Here is a 17,838-nt window from a genome sequence, read left to right as displayed (position 1 = left end):
TCATGGGGACTTGAGAGACCACGGCCTAATCTCAATGGTCTATTCATCGTTGGAGGTCATCACCATAGTGTCTCCTCTCCCCACATTTATTTGTCTGTGACTCAACCAGAAATCATATGGACCTCAAAGCCATTGTCTTCAAGGATATGAACTATTCCAGAAAGGTAGCAAATTATTTGGATCCAGTGCCAAAGCGGGTGCCACAGGCAATGCTAATGATTAGAACCAAGCAATGTTGAAGGTGGAGCAACATAGGCAATAAGAAGGCAGCCTCCATCACTTGGTCTCCAAGATCCAGGCTTCAAATACCAACCTGGCTTGGCATTAAATCTACCCCCACCACAGTGTTCTGAGAATGATGTACCCTTTATACATTTCCTACCCTCTTGAGGGAAGGGAGGGTTTTCTAACTCTACTCCAACCTGTGAGACACATGGAACCACCAATGCCCAATGTCACACCTGTGCCTCCCACCCCAGCACAACTGCCAGGTTGGGGAAGTCACCAGCTTTTCGGGTCCTAGTAGCTCTATTGTCTGCTGCTGACTCCTGTGTTCAGTGACAGGGCTCACTATTGTCACATGACTTGGAGCACCAAGGGGGCCACATAACAAGTGGCACCATTTGTATGAGATAACCACCCAGCAAGCAGTAGACTACAGGAGATTGGTGGCTATATTTGGAGGTAAGAGGGGATGGGAAGTGACCTGTCCATGAGGAACGGGGACCGTTAACACGGTCCAAAATTAGTTAATGGTGGATACACAGTCTGCATGAACTTCAGAGCACATGGCTACTGTCTCCATAGAGTGACTGCTTTTTACAATCGGCAAGAATGAGGATAGACAGTTAGAAGATGCTCTCCTGCTCCGCATCTCATCACTGTCATCCCTGGATCCCATTTCCTCCACATCCCTAGAAGACCTACAGTGTGGTGCCAGCAATCCCCCTCATCCACCTGCCTCAGCCCAGAATACCCCCCAAAGAATGGTCACTCATCCCAGAGAGGAGCTGACTGTGCTTTGGCAACCAGAGCTAGAGCCGGGAGAGAGAGAGACTGCAAGCCCGCTGGTTGACATCATTGACTCTCCTCCTCCTTGATGAAGGGAAAGTACAGCCGGTGCAGGGCTGCAGGCATGGCCGACTACAGAGGGAAGTAAATCAGGCATAAAAACTGCTAGGGGTTCCATTAGCAAGATGGAACGAAAAAATAGTATTCCCACTGTTGCCCTCCGGGCCCCTCATATTGCTAAAAATAAAGCAATAAGCAGTGGTATTTGGGATGGTAGAGTTCTCAGGAGCTCCTTCCTGTAAAGCTAGACTTGCTAGGGGCCTTCTTCTCGCCCTGACTTCCTGCCTCCACCATCTAATAATACTGCCAGGAAAGGGTCTGGTGGAAATGTGTGCACAGTCTTGAGGCTAGAAGGATTTCCCTCTGAGGTCTCACATCATGGATGTGGCCAGAGATCCCAAATGTGGGACAAGAATAGCATCCCGGTAGAATGGGGCCTAAGCATGTGTGTAGAGCTGGACAAAAGGGAAAGAGACACCCCACACCCTCACAACAAAACAGTGGAGTTCTTTCCTTAGGTCCTGACTCAGAGTCTTGTGTTGTACCAGTAAGTGGTGGTCTACTGGGGCCAGGACAAACTTGGGTGACAAACACAGTGACTGAGGGTTGGGCTGCCTGAATTCAAATCCTGCCTCTGTCTCTTTCTAGATGAGTGACTTAGGACAAGGTTCTTAACTGCAGTTCTTTCACTAATAATGAGAGACCCATGATGTTTCCTACCTTGTGGGACCACTATGGGAAAATCAAAGGACAAATGATCACTGCCTAGTAATACTAGGGATCTGCTAATAACACGTTCCCCAGAAAATCAGCTATGATCCAAGGCCAGCCAGCAATTCTGGTTCACCTAGCCACTTCTTGCATGGCAGGACATAGACTCGCCCTGGATTCTGGGTAACAACAATAAAAACAGTTGAAGGGGTTGAGAAGACATTTTGGGAAAGTTGTTGCCACCTAAGCACAGAGGACTGCATTCAGTCCCCTAAAGCTAATTAATTAATTAATTAGCCAAGCATTGTACTGTGCACTTGAAATCCCAGCGCAAAGGAAATGGACACAGGCAGTTCTCTGCAGCTCTCTACCTGGCCAGCCTAGCTTACTCAGTGAACTCCAGGTCAGTGAGAAACCCTGTCTCAAAAACAAAGGTTACTAAGGAACAATACACACACACACACACACACACACACACACACACACACACACACACACACACACACACGAACATATATGTGTTCCCCACACAAAAGGAGTTAGACAGCAGTGAGGCCAGGATTTGAACCAGTGCTTTTTGTTTGTTTGTTTTTCAGCTCTAAGTTGGGGCTGGTGACCACTAGCCTACATGAGGTCACCACTTGCAAAACTCTATAGTAGCACAAGAGGCTTTTCTTGTTGGGCAGTGTAAATGAGTGGAGGTTGGACTCTGGGATCATTCACTTCAAAAAATAATAATAGTCCAGAGGCACGGTAAAAACTGACAAAGTCTCTCCCTCCAGAAAGTGGGCGACTAGAAAGGAACGCTTTTCTCTGAGCCACCTGGCACTCACCTGGCACCAGATCCTGCCTCATCACCTCACTGCCTCCTCAGGTGCCCACTGTATGGCACTGGGAAATCTTGGGTGTGGTTCCAAGAACACAGAGCCCCATAAAACAGCCCTGAGGCCAAGCACTCCAGAATAGTCATAAACAGCAGATAACTCGGCTGGCTGCTGCACTGTCCCCTACCCTGTAAACTCTGGAGACAGGTCTGTTCCCCAACTGAGAGACCCTGCCCAGTTGCAACCCAGGGACACAAGACTTCCAATGCTACCCGGCAAGAAGGATTTTTCTTTCTGAGTGCTGGCCAGGCACAGGAGACAGCTCTCAGGAGGGCCAAGAAGAAAACAGGAGAGAGCTGGCCCCGTGCCTTCTGATAGGAAGGGCTATAAAGTGTCCCCTTCATCATTCCTACCTAATCCTTTTAAGTGTCCCAGCAGGTTGGACCTGATTCCCATTCACAGATGAGGAAACTAAGATCCTGAGAAACCGCACAACTAGGAAGCAGCTGGGATCTAGGTCAGGATGTTAAGCCCAGTTTGCCCCGCCTCCAGGTTCCTGAGGCAGAACCTGGAGGATGGGACATCAGGGTACTCGATAGGACAGAGACATCTCTGGCCTCAGTCTAGTAGCATCCAAACACAGGACATCCAGATCTCCTGGGAAACTTCCTTCTGAGACTGGAATAGTTCCAGCAGTATCTCAGTAGGATGCCAGCCCAGAGCAACCTCCCACACTCCAGCCCTAGCTGAAGCCCAGCTTCTCCCCCACTTTCTGCACACCTTCTCTCTACTCCAGACCAGGATCCACAAATGGCTGGAGCTGGCCCATAGGTGGTGATGGGAAGGGAAGCAGCTTACCCTCAGAGAGGGTTTCCAAACTGCTTGCTCCCTTCTCAGATGGCAGCCGCTGCATGAACCAAATGTTTCTATGATCAAACTGATCTATAGGGAACTGAGATTCATAGATCTCCAGGGGCTGGAGGATGGCTTACTTGGTAAGGTGCTTACCTTGCAAGCAGGAGGGCCTGTTCAATCCCTAAAACACAGTGGCGTGTGTCTGTCATCTTAGTGCTGGGAAGTTGCAGACAACCAGATCCCCAGACTTCACAGCCAGCCAGCCTGGGTTAATTGACAATTCCCAAGTCAATGAGAGATCCTGTCTCCAAAAACAAGTTGGATGGCACCTGAGGGATAACACCCAAAGTTTACAAGTACTCATGCACATAAACTCACTCATACACAAAACAAGACACACACGTAAGTTGCACAGTATAAGTCAGCTATAAACCACTGAGCTGGGGTTAAACCCATATTCCTCTTCCACAATCAGGGACAGATAAGCTAGCACCCTGCTGCACTTCCCTCAGCAGGGATCATAGCAATGATCTCTATAGGGTATTTCCATTCTGGGTATAGATCACTAATGACCCTGGCCCTCTCTCCCTAGGTCTCTTCTTGGGTGTTAAAAGGCCAGGCTGACTTCAAATATGGGTCCACTAGAATTTCATCACACTTCTTTTTTTTTTCTTTTTCTTTTTTTTCCAGAGCTGGGGACCGAACCCAGGGCCTTGCGCTTGCTAGGCAAGCGCTCTACCGTTGAGCTAAATCCCCAACCCCTTCATCACATTTCTTTAAGAGACAGATATAGAGTAGTTTTGTATAAGTGCCTCCTCTGGAGAAAGACCCAAGCCCACAGAAGCAACCCTACCTACCCTTAAAAGCTACCCAATATACCCTAGAAAGACAGTTTGCATCCACTGTAACTCACGCTCAAGGATGGTATAGTAGAGTTTACGTCTTGTATGTCCTCCAGAGGTCACACAAGAAGCTTGAATCTCAGGCTGATACTGTTAGGAACGAATAGGGTCTTTAAAAGGTGGAATCCCGTGGTAGGTCTTTAATCATTAGAGGGTATCTTTGAAGCAAATCAGAGGACCCACAAAACTCCTCACTCTTGTTTACTTCCTGGATTTGATGGGATGAGTTTTGCTAACCAAAAGTTCCTGCCACAGTGTATTCAACACAGGCTCAAAACAATAGAGCCAACTGACCACAAACAGAAACCTAATGATCACAAGCCAAGATAAACCTTTCCTTTATACACTGATTATCTTGTGTATTTGTTAAAGTGACAGAAAGCATGGTATCGCCCCACCTCTGGGACCCCTTGGATAACACAGAGCCCTCCTTGTTGGGAGCAGGAAAACTATCTGGGGTTTATGTTAACCAGCCTACACCCTATCAGTGACCAAAGCCCTGAGAAAAGTGATATTCACAGACCCTCAGAACCATGGTTCAGTGGGTTCCATTCACTCCCAGGAAGCACTCTGCCTCAGACCATAGGTCAGACTCACCTAACCAGCCAAGTGGGTAATGCGATTGTTAGGTGACCTTTGTCAAATTATTACTTAGTCGGGTTTATCTGCTGGAAATGGCAAACTGACAGAAAGGAAAATCACGGGGTGAGGAATGAAAGCCATGTTGGAAAGTATGGGTGAAAAGCAAGGGAGACAGTGAAGAAGCCAGCTAGGCTCACTTGGTGTGAGAGGGTGAAGAGAAGCAACCCTGGAGCATGGTGAGCTAAACCAGGGAACTGGCCTCTGCCATCAGAAGGACTGCTCTTCTGACCTATTTCCAAAGCCTTGCTCCCCAGCACGTGAGCTTCCTGATTCCTTCACTCTCTCTGTCCCTTCACAAGGACATTCATTTGTACACAGTAGTGTGCCAGACACCGGTCCCACTAAGACCCGCTTCCCAGTCTAGGTTAACCCTGATTATCAACTCGATTGTGTTGAGTGATACACAGAAGCTTAGTGAAGTGCACCTGGGGGTATGTTCATGAGGATGTTTACAGAGAGTTAGCTAAGTAGAGAATACCCATCCCAGATATAACTAGCACCATCTAACAAGCTGGGAATCCCAGGGAATAAAAGGGTGAGGAAGGGGTAAGCTGGGTAACACAGATCTCTTCACATTTATTCTCATTCCTCTTCACTTTCCTGGCCATGAGGCTCCACCATGATGGCCTGACACCCTTAAAACCATCAGTCTATATAAATCTTTTCTCTTTTAAGTTGTGTGTGTTCGATATTTTGTTACACCAACAAAAAGGCCCATTAACACACTCTGAGAGGCTATGGCTATTGCCTTTCATGGCTCAAGGTGCTGTTTCCTTCTCTGCCTCTCTTCCAAAATCCTGGGCACCTTGCAAATTCTGCAGGGATACCCAAGGATGCAGCTTTCCTGAGTGACATCCCATGCTGGGATAGGCTTTTCAGTGAGGCAGCGGCCTCTGAGGCATGTGTGTTTCTGAAAGTAAGTCCTCACCTGTGGTCCTATAAGTACCTCAGCAAACTCATTGGTTCACTGAGCTAGCCTTAGGTGGAGTCATTCATTTGGCTCATTGTCAGTGTCCTATCTGGAATAAATAGACATTTTTGGCACACGACAATCATGCTACATGTGACAACATTTGCAGTTGCCTTCATTTGTCTTGCATGTGTCGTGTGTTTGGGGTGTGTGTGTGTGTGTGTGTGTGTGTGTGTGTGTGTGTGTGTGTGTGTGTATGCTTGCTTACATGTGGGTAACAACAGCCAGAGGTTGATGTTAGGCCTTGTCTCCTTAGCTACTGAAACAGGATCCCTCATAGGTACTCTAGTTAGCCTGCTTGCCCCAAGTTCCCACTAACTCCACCTCCCAAATACTGGAATAACAGGCGGGTCACTATACCCACAAGCTTTTACATGGATGCTAGGAATTCAAGCTCTGGTCTTCTTGTTTGTGCTGCAAGTGCTTTGTCCACTGAACCATCTCAGGCCCAGCTCTGTCAACTTAAAAGTTTTAAAACCAAATTTTCAAGGTGCTATATTTTCATTTATGTTAGGCTACAGTTCCTAAAACTTAGCCAACACACCCAATATGTAAGAGAAGAAACATAAATGTGAGCAAGCAAATTGTCCTTTAAAAAGAAATTTTTCTCTCAGGGCAGCAGCAGCACATGTGGCATCTCTGAGTTTGAAGCCAGCCTAGTCTACAGAGCAAGTTCCAGAACAGCCAGGGCTACACAGAAAAAAATCCTGTATCAAAAGAAAAAAATTCTCAGCACTCCAACCTGAGTTAATCATTTGAGGAAATCAGAGCTTAGGTTTCAAAACTAACCACAGACAAGAGATAAAGCCCCATAGAGCCACCACATCCTTTTAGATGAACATACTCTACTTCTCTTCTGTCCCTACCTTCCTCTGTCCCCCCTCTCTCTGTCTCTCTGTCTCTCTCTGTCTCTCTGTCTCTCTGTCTCTCTCTCTCTCTCTCTCTCTCTCTGTCACACACACGCACGCACGCACACACGCACACGCACGCACACACATCCAAAAAAGGTACAGGTCGAAGGTGATGCTTAGAAGGACCTAACTGAGGAAAGTAAAAATAAAGAAGCCAGTCACCCCCATCCCCAACTGTTCTTCACTATAGATTCCCAAACCTCCTCCATGTATAAGGGATTCATCTGCTCCTACCTTGTACTTTCCCAGTTATACGCCCTATTTTCCAACTGGGGTCCTTAAGGGATAGAAGTACGTTCTTTCCAGTCAAGCTAGAATTGAACATGTGCCTACTGGAACTACACCAGCAAGCCAGCCTCCAGATGAGGACAATCATAAGGAAAGGGAGTCGGAGGAACAGAAGGAAGTAGGTCCTTGAAGACACCAGGTATGTTAAAAGACCACAAACCAGTAATGCAAGTGTTATCCTGGTTTAAGAACTATGGCAGCAAAAGGTAAGGGGTTCAAGAAATGAGAATCCCACTGTCTTCCTGGTATCTCTTGGCTCCGCTGCTCACACCCATGTTAAGCCAGGTCAAAACACCCTCCCAACAATAAATAGCAGGTACCACACAAAGGCAAGCCACCAAGCCATGCTCCCACAAGTTCCAAAGGTAATATGTGTAGTTAGTGAACATGACCGGAAACTGAAACACAGTTCTTCAAAGTCATAGGTGCCACGTCACTCAGCTGCTCACAGGATCTACCCATCTTCTGTTTTCTTTTCCCCTCCCTCCCTGCACTGCAGGAATTGAATGCATGAAATAGTTATTCTTCAGCTAGGGAAAGCAAAAGACAAGTCTAAGATCCATGAATATTCATCTTCCTTTCCCTTGTGGAAAGCAGCTATGAGAAACGTTTCGACTCCGTTGCCCCCTATCCCTCACAGTCCTCACATGGCCACCCAGTCCTTCTGCCTGAATACAGAATGTAACCCAGACTCTTCACCTCCAAAGACCAGCACTGCCTGTGTACTCATATAGGTGACCTTCCCCAGCCTGTGTACCTGATGCCTGGGGTTAGGTACCCTGTATGAGCAGGAGGCCTCCACTGAAGCAATGAAGGTCAAAGGACCTATAGCATCCTCGCCATACTTCCTTTTTCAAATAGCGGTATAATTTCTTTACAGCCAAGAAAGGCCTTGAACATAGCTCCCGGGACCCCTCCCAACAGCGAGGAGACTTTCTGGGCCATTTACTCCTTGGAAGACAAAGTTGTTGGTGCTGACTCATTTCTGGAAATTTCTTACCTTCTATTCCAACACTGCACACAAGCATACAGTCAGGATTCAATAATGGTTTATTGTGCAAACAAATACAAATGGCCTGGAGCTCTTGCTTACACACTAAGACTGAAATTTTCAATGTCATGGCTCATTCTCTACCTCTGGGGTGGCTGTTGTGCCCTCAGGGGATGGACCTCAGCTACTGAACACCTATCCTTCAAGGGTGTTCCTTAACCCATCAGAAGCAACATGGTCGACGCTGGAGCTCTACCAACTATGGCTTCCGACAAGTGGGCTAGTTCTATCTACCTTCAGGCTGTTGGTGACTCTCTCTTTCTCTCTACCTCTCTCCAATGTACCCCAGTGCTCCATTAAAGAACTAAATTAAATTAAATTAAACTAAATTAAAGTTTGTCAAGCCACAAAGCAATCCTCTGGTCTAAAAATCAGACCCACAGGGCAGGCAGTGAAGCAGGAAGACCGTTGAAGCTTTTGGGCTGATATGGGCTGGCATGGGGACACCTCTTAGGAGGCAGCCTGGCTGCAGACTGGCACATGGGCATGCACAGAGGGGCTAATTATCAGTCAGATTCTGCAGTTCACCTCTGCATTCTTATTTCCCAATAGGTAACAAAGCCCAGCATGGCTTCATCTCCAACAGGATGTTTTTGTCCAGACTAGCATCACCACCCTTCATCCAAGTAGCTGCAGTTCAGCTCAGTACAGGGCAAGGAGGAACTTGGCCTCTTTCAGCAATGGCTGGTGGCTAGCTGGACAGAGGTCTCTTTGCCACAAGAACAGAGTGGAGGAGAAAACAAATTTGCACTTTCACCAAATACAGCTGAAGACTGTCTGCCGGCCGGAACTGCTACCCTACACTTACTTCACAAAAGCACATAAAAATGGCCTTTCTTCTGGGCAAGTAAAACTCGAGACACTGCCAGAATGTTCTGCAAAGCTACCAGCAAATGGAGACAAGGTAGCTTTGGAGTTCCGTCACTCACACCCCTGCTAATGCCTGAGTCCAGGAGGAAGTCTTGCCTTCTTAAAGCCTGTGGTCTGGTGAAGGTGGTCTAAAAGGGCTGTCTTCTGGCTTCCAGAAGGAATTCAATGCCCTCAGAGCTCAAGGAGCTTTCACAGCAAAGGAATCACCACCTAAAAGATAAATGTAACTAACATGGGATATTTGAGAGTGGTTGCTGAATATGCATCTGTTCTCTGACTCACTCAAGTCTCCTAAGTACCCATTTGTGTCAGGTCACATGCTCGGTGCTGAGAACATGGAGACAAAGACACACGTCCTGCCTGGCTCTGCATCCCATAGCCCAGAATGTGGAGTCCGCGTCAGGTCCCATTAGGAGCTTACAATCTAGCCAGATCCCTAAGCACAGGAAGTGCTTTGGAGTCTCAAGGACCTACCTCAATACTTGGCATGAGGTTGCCTCAAGTCAAACTCAACTAAGTGCTACCTTGTGCCTGGATACATGCTGACAGTAGTTACCATCTCCCATGTGGTCTTCCCCCTGTAGCTACAGAAAGAGGGAGTTCAAGGAGGGCTGGCAAGGACCAGTCAGCTCCCTGGCGGGGGAAGGAAGAACTAATCACGGGTACTTATGTTTCCTTTCCATCTCACCACAGAGATGAGGAAGACCCCATCCATCTCTCACACATCCTCAACTCCACTACAGGCTCCCCTGAAGGCACTGTGAGTAACACTCTTTGGACCCTCTTCCCAACCTGGCCCAAGTATGGGACAAGAGACCCATGAGCAAAATATTTGCTTAATTCAGACAGTGGCAACACCAGCCTGACATGAAATGGAACTGGAGGTGGGGAAGAAAGTCTTCCGGGAATTCAGTGTACAGAAACAAGTTTTGTGTGTCTCAGTACACATAATCCCCAACAAAAAAAAGCAAAGTTTAAGGACAAATATCAGGTGCTATGCAAACCTTGCAGCAGGTGCCTGACCCAGCTGTGAGTCAGAGTTAGATTCCTAACTTGGACACTGTCCGAGTCTTCCTTGCCTGGGTCCTTCCTCCCAATGGTCCTCTGCTCTATCCCCTTCTCCTCAGAATCCCATGGAAACACAGCACCTGAGGCACACAGGGCCACTTGGCCCTTCTTATTCTGGTGTCCAGACTCTGGAATCATAGATCTGTCCTATGGGAGAAGCACCTCTGCCCTTTAAAGCCTTTGCAGCTGTTTCCATCTGTCTGAGACTATGGAAGGTGGCAGACCATTCAGGAGGAAAAATCAAGATTCACACAAAGCACAGGTGATGTGTAGTCACGAGGGAGCTTCAGAATCATCAAGTAGAGTCAATATTCAGTAAACTGAGGCTTTCTAAAATAAAGTCCTTTAAAGTGAAGTCTTTGAGACAGAGTTTCATGTAGCCCAGGCTGGCCTCAAACTTCTGATAATCCCACTACCACTTCCCCAGTGCTGAGATTATAGGCATACTTCACCACATCTGCTTTACAGGTGCTGGATATTAAACCCAGGTTTGCATGCATGTTAGCATCCTATCAACTGAGCTAGAGCCCCTGCCCTAAAGGGAGGAGGGGTTTTGTAGTCTAAACTTTTCCAGAATGCCCTAAGCTCCGACTCTATTGTTAATATGCAGGGAACAGTCCCCACCTTCCTGCTGGCCTTTAGATGCCAAGTTCCCTGCAGAGTCTTCCTCTTCCTCATTTTGGCTATCCAGGAGGGAGAGGAACTGTCTAAACCAATGGTTCTTAGCCTTCCTAATATTGCGACCCTTTAATGCAGTTCCTTATGCTGTGGTGACCCCAAGCCACAAAATTATTGTCGTTGCTACATCATAACTATAATTTGCTGTTCTGTATTATGATGTAAATATCCGATATGCAGGATATCTGATACGCAACCCCCCAGAGTGGGTCATGACCCACAGGTTGAGAGCTGCAGACCTAAACTAATGGGTATTTGTTCAGAACTTACAAGATGCTAAGTGCTTTTTGAATTTCCTCAGAACCTCCATGGGTTGGTATTTTTGGAGTTCGGTTTATACATGGAGATTGAAGTGGACATTAGTCAACGCCCCATGCAGGATAGGAGTGGATTTCAAGCTCACATGTGTCTAACTGTAAAACAGACCACCAGGTTCACATGTTCTAAACATAAGAGGCCCGAGTAGAGAATGAGACTACCTCTATGCATTTTGGGTGAGAGCAGAGGTCCCCTAGATCACTGGACTGATGGGGTGTTTGTTACAGCAGCTGACCTAGCCTGACTAATACTTGCAGCTAGTTCAGTGTTTTCATGACCACAGCACGAATCACAGACCAGACAGTACAATGCAATCCATGAAGAACCAGTAATTGTGATAGACTGGGTAAGACAAGGAAGCAAGCAGCAACTCAAGCGCCCTGGAGAGACCACTGGCCTAGAAGCACCAGAGTGGTCCAGAAGCCATATTGCCTATGCTTATAGTCAGCCATCAGTTTTCCACAGGGGAGTGTCATGGAGCAATGTAAAGAGCATTGTGTGGGTACTGTATCATACCTCTGTGGATGTAAAATAGCTTGTACCTGCTTTATGATACGTAGTAGTGACCATGCTTTATCAGAGCTGTTTTTAATGATGTTGCTCAGAATGTTTTCTTTCCAGATGATGATTGAGAAGCTAATTTTAAAAAAAATGGTGCCAGGTACCACAAGAGTAACAGAACTGTGCTGTTTTCTCGGGTTTTGTTTTTTTAACTTTTTTTTTTTAATGGAGTGTGCTGGATGTCTCTACAGTTTTGTTCAGATGACTGCAGAACCTGGAAAAGCTGTTGCTGCTGTTGATGCATAACACACTGCTATTATTGGTCTTTTTATATAAATATAAATATATATATACAGATATATAATTTGAATTTTTTGAAACTTTACCTGTGCTGTCAACCCGTTTACTGTGTTGAGTTGGCACTGTACAGAAATTAACAGCCATATTGGTCTAGAAATGTTGAACTTAAGTTTTTTCCATTTGTACAGAGGTAACACACTGTATTAAATAAGTAAGGTCTTATATACGTGGGTTTGATTACAAAAACTAATAAAGTATTCTCTAAATTAAAAAAAAAATTTAAAAAAAGAGCATTGTGTGGGAGAACAAATGCTCAGTCTTAAGAAAAGTCCCTAGCAACTACTAACTATTCCAGTCAGCTACTGCAGACAAACCACCCCGATATATATGTAGTGGCTTAAAACCAATCACTTCATTTTGTTCTTTGTCTTATTCTGAAAGCAAGAATGCATGGAGCAATCAGCTGAATAGTTTGTCTCTGGTTTGAGTAGGTGGAACTTGAAGGATCCGGTTCCAAGACGGTGTCTCCATACACATCTAGTCCACACACACTCATTCCCTACCCCCTCCACCATACTCACTGTACTTCCTCTGTCTTTTTCCTGTCTCTTTTATGCTCATATAGTATCCCTTCCACCAGGACCTCTCCTGAGACCCTGGACTTACACATGGTGGCTTCAAGAGTGTACCAAGGGACAAATGGAAACACCAAGACATCCTTCCCTACTCAGCCCAGGAAGTTACATCAAGTTCCTTCTTCCCCATTCCACTAGTTCACAGCACTTCACAGATAACTTTGACTCAAAAGCAACAAGGCCATACCATAAATAACAGGAGCTGAGAGAACTGAGGTTCCCCCATGTCTCTCTGTGAAGATCAACAGCCATGGTATTATCTACCAACACCTTGAGGCATCAGTGACCTTCAGAACCACCAGCCAGACATAGAGCTAAAGAGAAAACTTAGCAGTCTGTCCACATGGGAGTAGAAATGCACCAGATGCCCATGAAGACCAAGAAGGAAAAGAAAGGTTGGCCAAAGGTAGAGGAAGAATGGCCCCCTGGGAGGTATACTCCTAACTAGTTGAACTGATCTGCAAGGCGTAAGAAGATAGGAGGTTGGAGGGGAAGACTCGGGCTACCTAAGGCAGTACAAGTCTGTCTCTGCCTTCTACAGCATCTGGACCTTCCTGAACCGTGCTCTGCTGTGCTATCACCAGGTCTCCTGGCAACAAGAATATAGCTCAGATCTGCAGCACTGTGTAGCCACAGCCAGACTTTCCAGAGAGATATTGATAAGCCACTGCTAGATGAAGAGCTGCCCAACACCTCAGGGCTGAAAAGAGATGGCAAATGGCCTTTTCTCTGCCTCTACCTACCCATCTCACCCAACCCAGAGAAGCTTGGCTACAGCCTGCCACCTTCTGGGGCCATCCTGACTACCCAGCACGGGGCCTGTCAGGAGGAGCAGTCCTGGATGTGAAAGGCCTGGCCTCTGATAGCTACTTCCACTTCACACACAGAATGCTGTGCTGACAAACACCTGGGACAGCAGAGGCTGTGGGTGGCAGCTGAAAATAACAGAGCTGGCTGCAGAGGAACCTCTTCTAAATCCTCAGGGTCTTGTTATCTCTCAGCCCGTGGGCCACAGGGACGCACCTGGCTTGCCATGTGTGCATGGGGCCTTCTCAAAGCTTGTGCTTAAAACCAGGGAAGCCTGCTGTGCCAGGGAATGAGTACAGTGATCAGAAAGCACAGAAACAGTCTGTTGAGGGGCAGGGCTTGGAGGGTGACCCCAACCCTACTGTTCCAATGGGCCCATCTGCCCCTCCCTCTTTGACCAATCCATTTCCTCTCCCTTCTCTGGATCTCAAGCTCTTGGTGGTCTGCCTTCTCATTTTGGCAGTAAGTATCGAGAGTGGTACAGTACATCTCTTATTTCTTTTGTGAGTTTATTGTACTGACCCAGCTAGTTGCTTGCCAAGACAGGCATACAGACATATAGGTTGGGCACTGCAGAGCTCCAGGGGCCACTGCTCATAACTACAATGTGTGGGGGATCCCTGCAATCATACAATGTGTCCACTGGCATTAACAGAAAAGAAAGGTCTCAAACCATCTCCACATCCCTGAGTAAAGGACAGTCTTATTTGTAAAGATTTGCTAACTGGCCAATTCATCTCCGACCTCCAAATATTCTGCCCACCAGGTTTGGAATACACAAGGTCATGACACCCAACTATTTAGAAAAAAATTGAGAGAGAGGTACAATAATGTATTTCCAGGCTAAGGAGGTCCAGAGGACAGAGAGTAATCCTTTCAAGGCAAGGGGACCATACCCACTGAAAGGTTTCCTGAACCTCCCTGTCCTGCAACATCATTCCGATAAACCAGAGAACTCAGATTTATCCATTTCACTTACATGGCTTCCCTTCCATCACCAATAGTCTCAGAGTCTGAAAGAGGGGAGCTAGTGAGGTTGCTCAGCAGGTAAAGCATCTGCCGCCAAGCCTACCACTGTGAGTTCAATTCCCAGAACCCATGTGATAGAAGGAAAGATTGGAGTTTGAGAGAGACTTGGGTAGCACCCAGAGATGAAAGAGTAGTGTCATTGTTCCACATCAGGATCTACAGCTCTGTGGCTTAACAGAAAGACTTGGCTGGTAAGTGTCATCTAACTTTTCTGCTTCTCCATGAGCTCTCTCTCTCTCTCTCTCTCTCTCTCTCTCTCTCTCTCTCTCTCTCTCTCTCTCTCTCTGAGATGTATATATGGTTTACATGTATGCACATGTGTGTGGCGTGCTCGTCTGTACATGCGCCACAGAAATCAGCCACCAAGTGTTTTCCTTAGTCATTTTCCTGCCTTATTTCATGAGCTAGGGTCTCTAATAGCTCCAGCTAGACTGGCTGGACCTATCTCTGCCTCCTGGCACTGGGGTTACAGACAAGTAAGGCCATACTTAGCTTTCTTGTATGTTCTGGGGTTTCCAAACTCAGGTGCTCATGCTTGAACAGAAAGAACTTTAATATGTGAGTCATCTTCCCAAACTCTAACTCAACCTTTTAAAAACATGTTAGCATTAGAATTATGTATTTTATGCATAATCCATTTGAAGGACACATTATTAGACGGACTGATAATGCTCAAAACCCACCCAAATATTTATTTTGTGCTTCGATATAATCCATCACAGGGGTTGGCATGTGGGCCATAGATTGTAAAACACAACTATGTGATATAAACCTTACACCAGCTCTAGAGGTAAGCCTGCACAACTAGATACAGCATATCTACTTATTGAGGGCTAAGGAAAGGAGGAACACCCCATTTTCTGACAAATTTTTCTCATAAATTTAAGAGATCTGACCAACACTTCAGATCAATTTTAATCCTGGTATCATGGAAGTCTCTGCACCTGTCCAAGGGCCTCCCACCTCATGAAGAAAGGGCATTTGAGTCTTAAGATACTCCTTGTTGTTTGGTAGTGGTGGGGTACGTGTATGAGTGTGTATGTGTGTGTGTGTGTGTGTGTGTGTGTGTGTGTGTGTGCGTTTAAACATTAATACACAGTCTTATGTATCTTAGGTTGGCCTTGAACATGATTTGTACCCAAGGATGATCTTGAACTGCCATGCTCCCTGCCTCTACCATGCCCTCTACTATTGGGGAACTGAGCCCAGGTCTTTTATGCATTCTAGGCAAGCACCCTACCAACTAAGCAATACCATCCAGCCTCTCAATACACTTTTTAGTCCTATATCATCAGTTCCTCTAGACTCATAAGAGATCCATCATACAACAGACCCTGGGATATGGGGTACAGAGGTCATTAATACTGTATAGGTTCATACCCAGATCTACCACACACTAATGTGTGGCCTGGACCTCAATTCCCTAATCCATAAAGTAAGAGTTAAGAGTGCTACCTACCACGATGGATGGTTCAATACCATATATTTGCATATAAAGTGCTTCATACCCACCAACACCAGTAAGCACACGAAGTTTCCCATCCCTATGGGAAAATTGATTTGATTCTTCATGCTTATTCTCTAACCTTTAAAACTGTATAAAATAATTTTAAATGTCTATATTAAAAGATTATTTTGAGGATCAAATAACCTAACTACCGTATGAAACCTCCAATGCTGTTTATGCTTCATTGATACTCAGAAGAAATTTGTTATTGCTTTCCTGTAAGAAGTCAGTATCTGCAGTTCGCACAGAAGGACTTCCCAGAACAAAAACAGTGATAAATCTGGAGACTGATGAATACCTGAGAATGAAGAGGAAAGGATTCAAAAGAATGTTCCAGGATTAACTGCAGGGTTCAAAAGCAAATGGCATAGTATATGACCCAATGGAGGTCCTTGCTATAAATGAATTGGTTCAGTCTAGGGACATAGTGCCATGGTAAAGTACTTCTATAGCAAAGTAGATTCCATCTATACTGCATACAAATTCTATATGTTGATCATGCATGGGCACATGCATGTGTGTATATTTGTGTGTATGTGCATGTGTGCATGTGTGTGCCTCTGTGCATGTGCACGTGCGTGTACGTGTACGTGTTCTGTCTGAGAAGATACAGGTAAACAGACACTGGGGAGAATGAGCAGCAACATCTCACTAGCTGGATTCTGTTTCCACCATTAAAACCATTTTCAAGCCCTGCCTGGCATTTAAATAGCATCACCCCTGGAGATGGCTGCTTTGGTTTCATTACTGTCTATGTTCACAGGCACAAATAGAAACCTTCGTGGTTTTATTAGTTTCCATGCAACTCAGGAGAGATTAGCATGCTAGCATTTCAGCTGCTGACTTAAAAAAGGGATCGGTTAAAAAGCGAGATGCTCACGTCGTCATGTCACTGGAAGACTGAAAACAGAAAATCTCTGTCATATCTGCCTGAGCCCATGAGCTAAGTACTCCATTCTGCAGTTGCCATCTCTGCTGTCTAAATGTTTAGTGTTTTCTGTAAGAAATATTTAGTCAAGATCACCTGCACACACACGCACACACACACACACACATACATCACACACACACATATACATAAACAATACACACACAATACACATATATTACACTACATACACACACACACGCACACACACACGCACATACATAAACAATACACACACAATACACATACACTCACACAATACACATATATTACAACACACACACACACACACACACACACACACACACACACACATAAGAAGGACTGAACTCCTATGTAGAAGGGTCTTGTGCAGGTGTGAGGGGTTTTGCTTCGCTTTGCTTCTTTGTTTTTGTTTGGTTTGGGCTGTGGGATGATGGTTGGTGTGCTGAAGCAGCCTTGTATTCTGTGAATCTGCAAACTGTTAACATCATTTATCTGTGACAAGTTAAAATTTAATACGCGGCCCTGGTAACATCAAATGAATATTATATAATCTAAAAGAGCGATTCCAGTAAGTCTCAATGTGCTGGCTGTTTATGGTTGGGGGAACTTTGTTTCAGAGAGCACTTAGACTTCTGGGGATCACCCCTCCCAATGCTTGCTCCTGCCAGGGAGGCTTCATAACATTCCCCAGCTTTGGGCAACTGGGAAGCTCCACAGAACAGTACAGAGATGACTGGTCTGGCTCGGGGCTGACTTTTAGGATGAGTTGAGGGAAAACTTCAAAGTGAGTTGATTCTCGTGGCCTTCTTTTCAATCAAACACTGCTAGCCTATAATCCCAGCCTATTTATAGACTACAATCTAAGATGACTTTGACTTTTCCCCACACCAAGAGTCTAAATAAAACTTCAGTAGTCATTCAGCTTTGTCATCAGAAGTAATAACAGAGTCACAAAAACCTAACTCTGAATGTTTTTCTCTTAATTTC

General features: G+C 45.7%; 1 protein-coding gene across 36 annotated transcripts in view; it reads right to left on the bottom strand.

Annotated features, from left to right (window-relative positions):
* Positions 1-17,838, bottom strand: part of Kcnma1 (potassium calcium-activated channel subfamily M alpha 1) — a 706,053-nt gene that overhangs the window by 673,628 nt on the left and 14,587 nt on the right. The window contains exon 2 of one of the 36 annotated variants that reach the window (XM_063274728.1): positions 1,322-17,838. This exon is cut by the window's right edge and continues 12,948 nt beyond it. The exons of the other annotated variants lie outside the window; for them this stretch is intronic. The gene's annotated coding sequence lies outside the window, so the exon portion shown is untranslated. Of the gene's footprint in view, positions 1-1,321 lie in introns of those variants that run through there. 36 annotated transcript variants of the gene reach the window in all.

This window comes from Rattus norvegicus, chromosome 15 (genome assembly GCF_036323735.1).
Source record: "Rattus norvegicus strain BN/NHsdMcwi chromosome 15, GRCr8, whole genome shotgun sequence".
Taxonomy (NCBI): domain Eukaryota; kingdom Metazoa; phylum Chordata; class Mammalia; order Rodentia; family Muridae; genus Rattus; species Rattus norvegicus.
The sequence above is the reverse complement of the archived record's forward strand: the minus strand, read 5'-3'. Positions and strand labels throughout refer to the sequence as shown.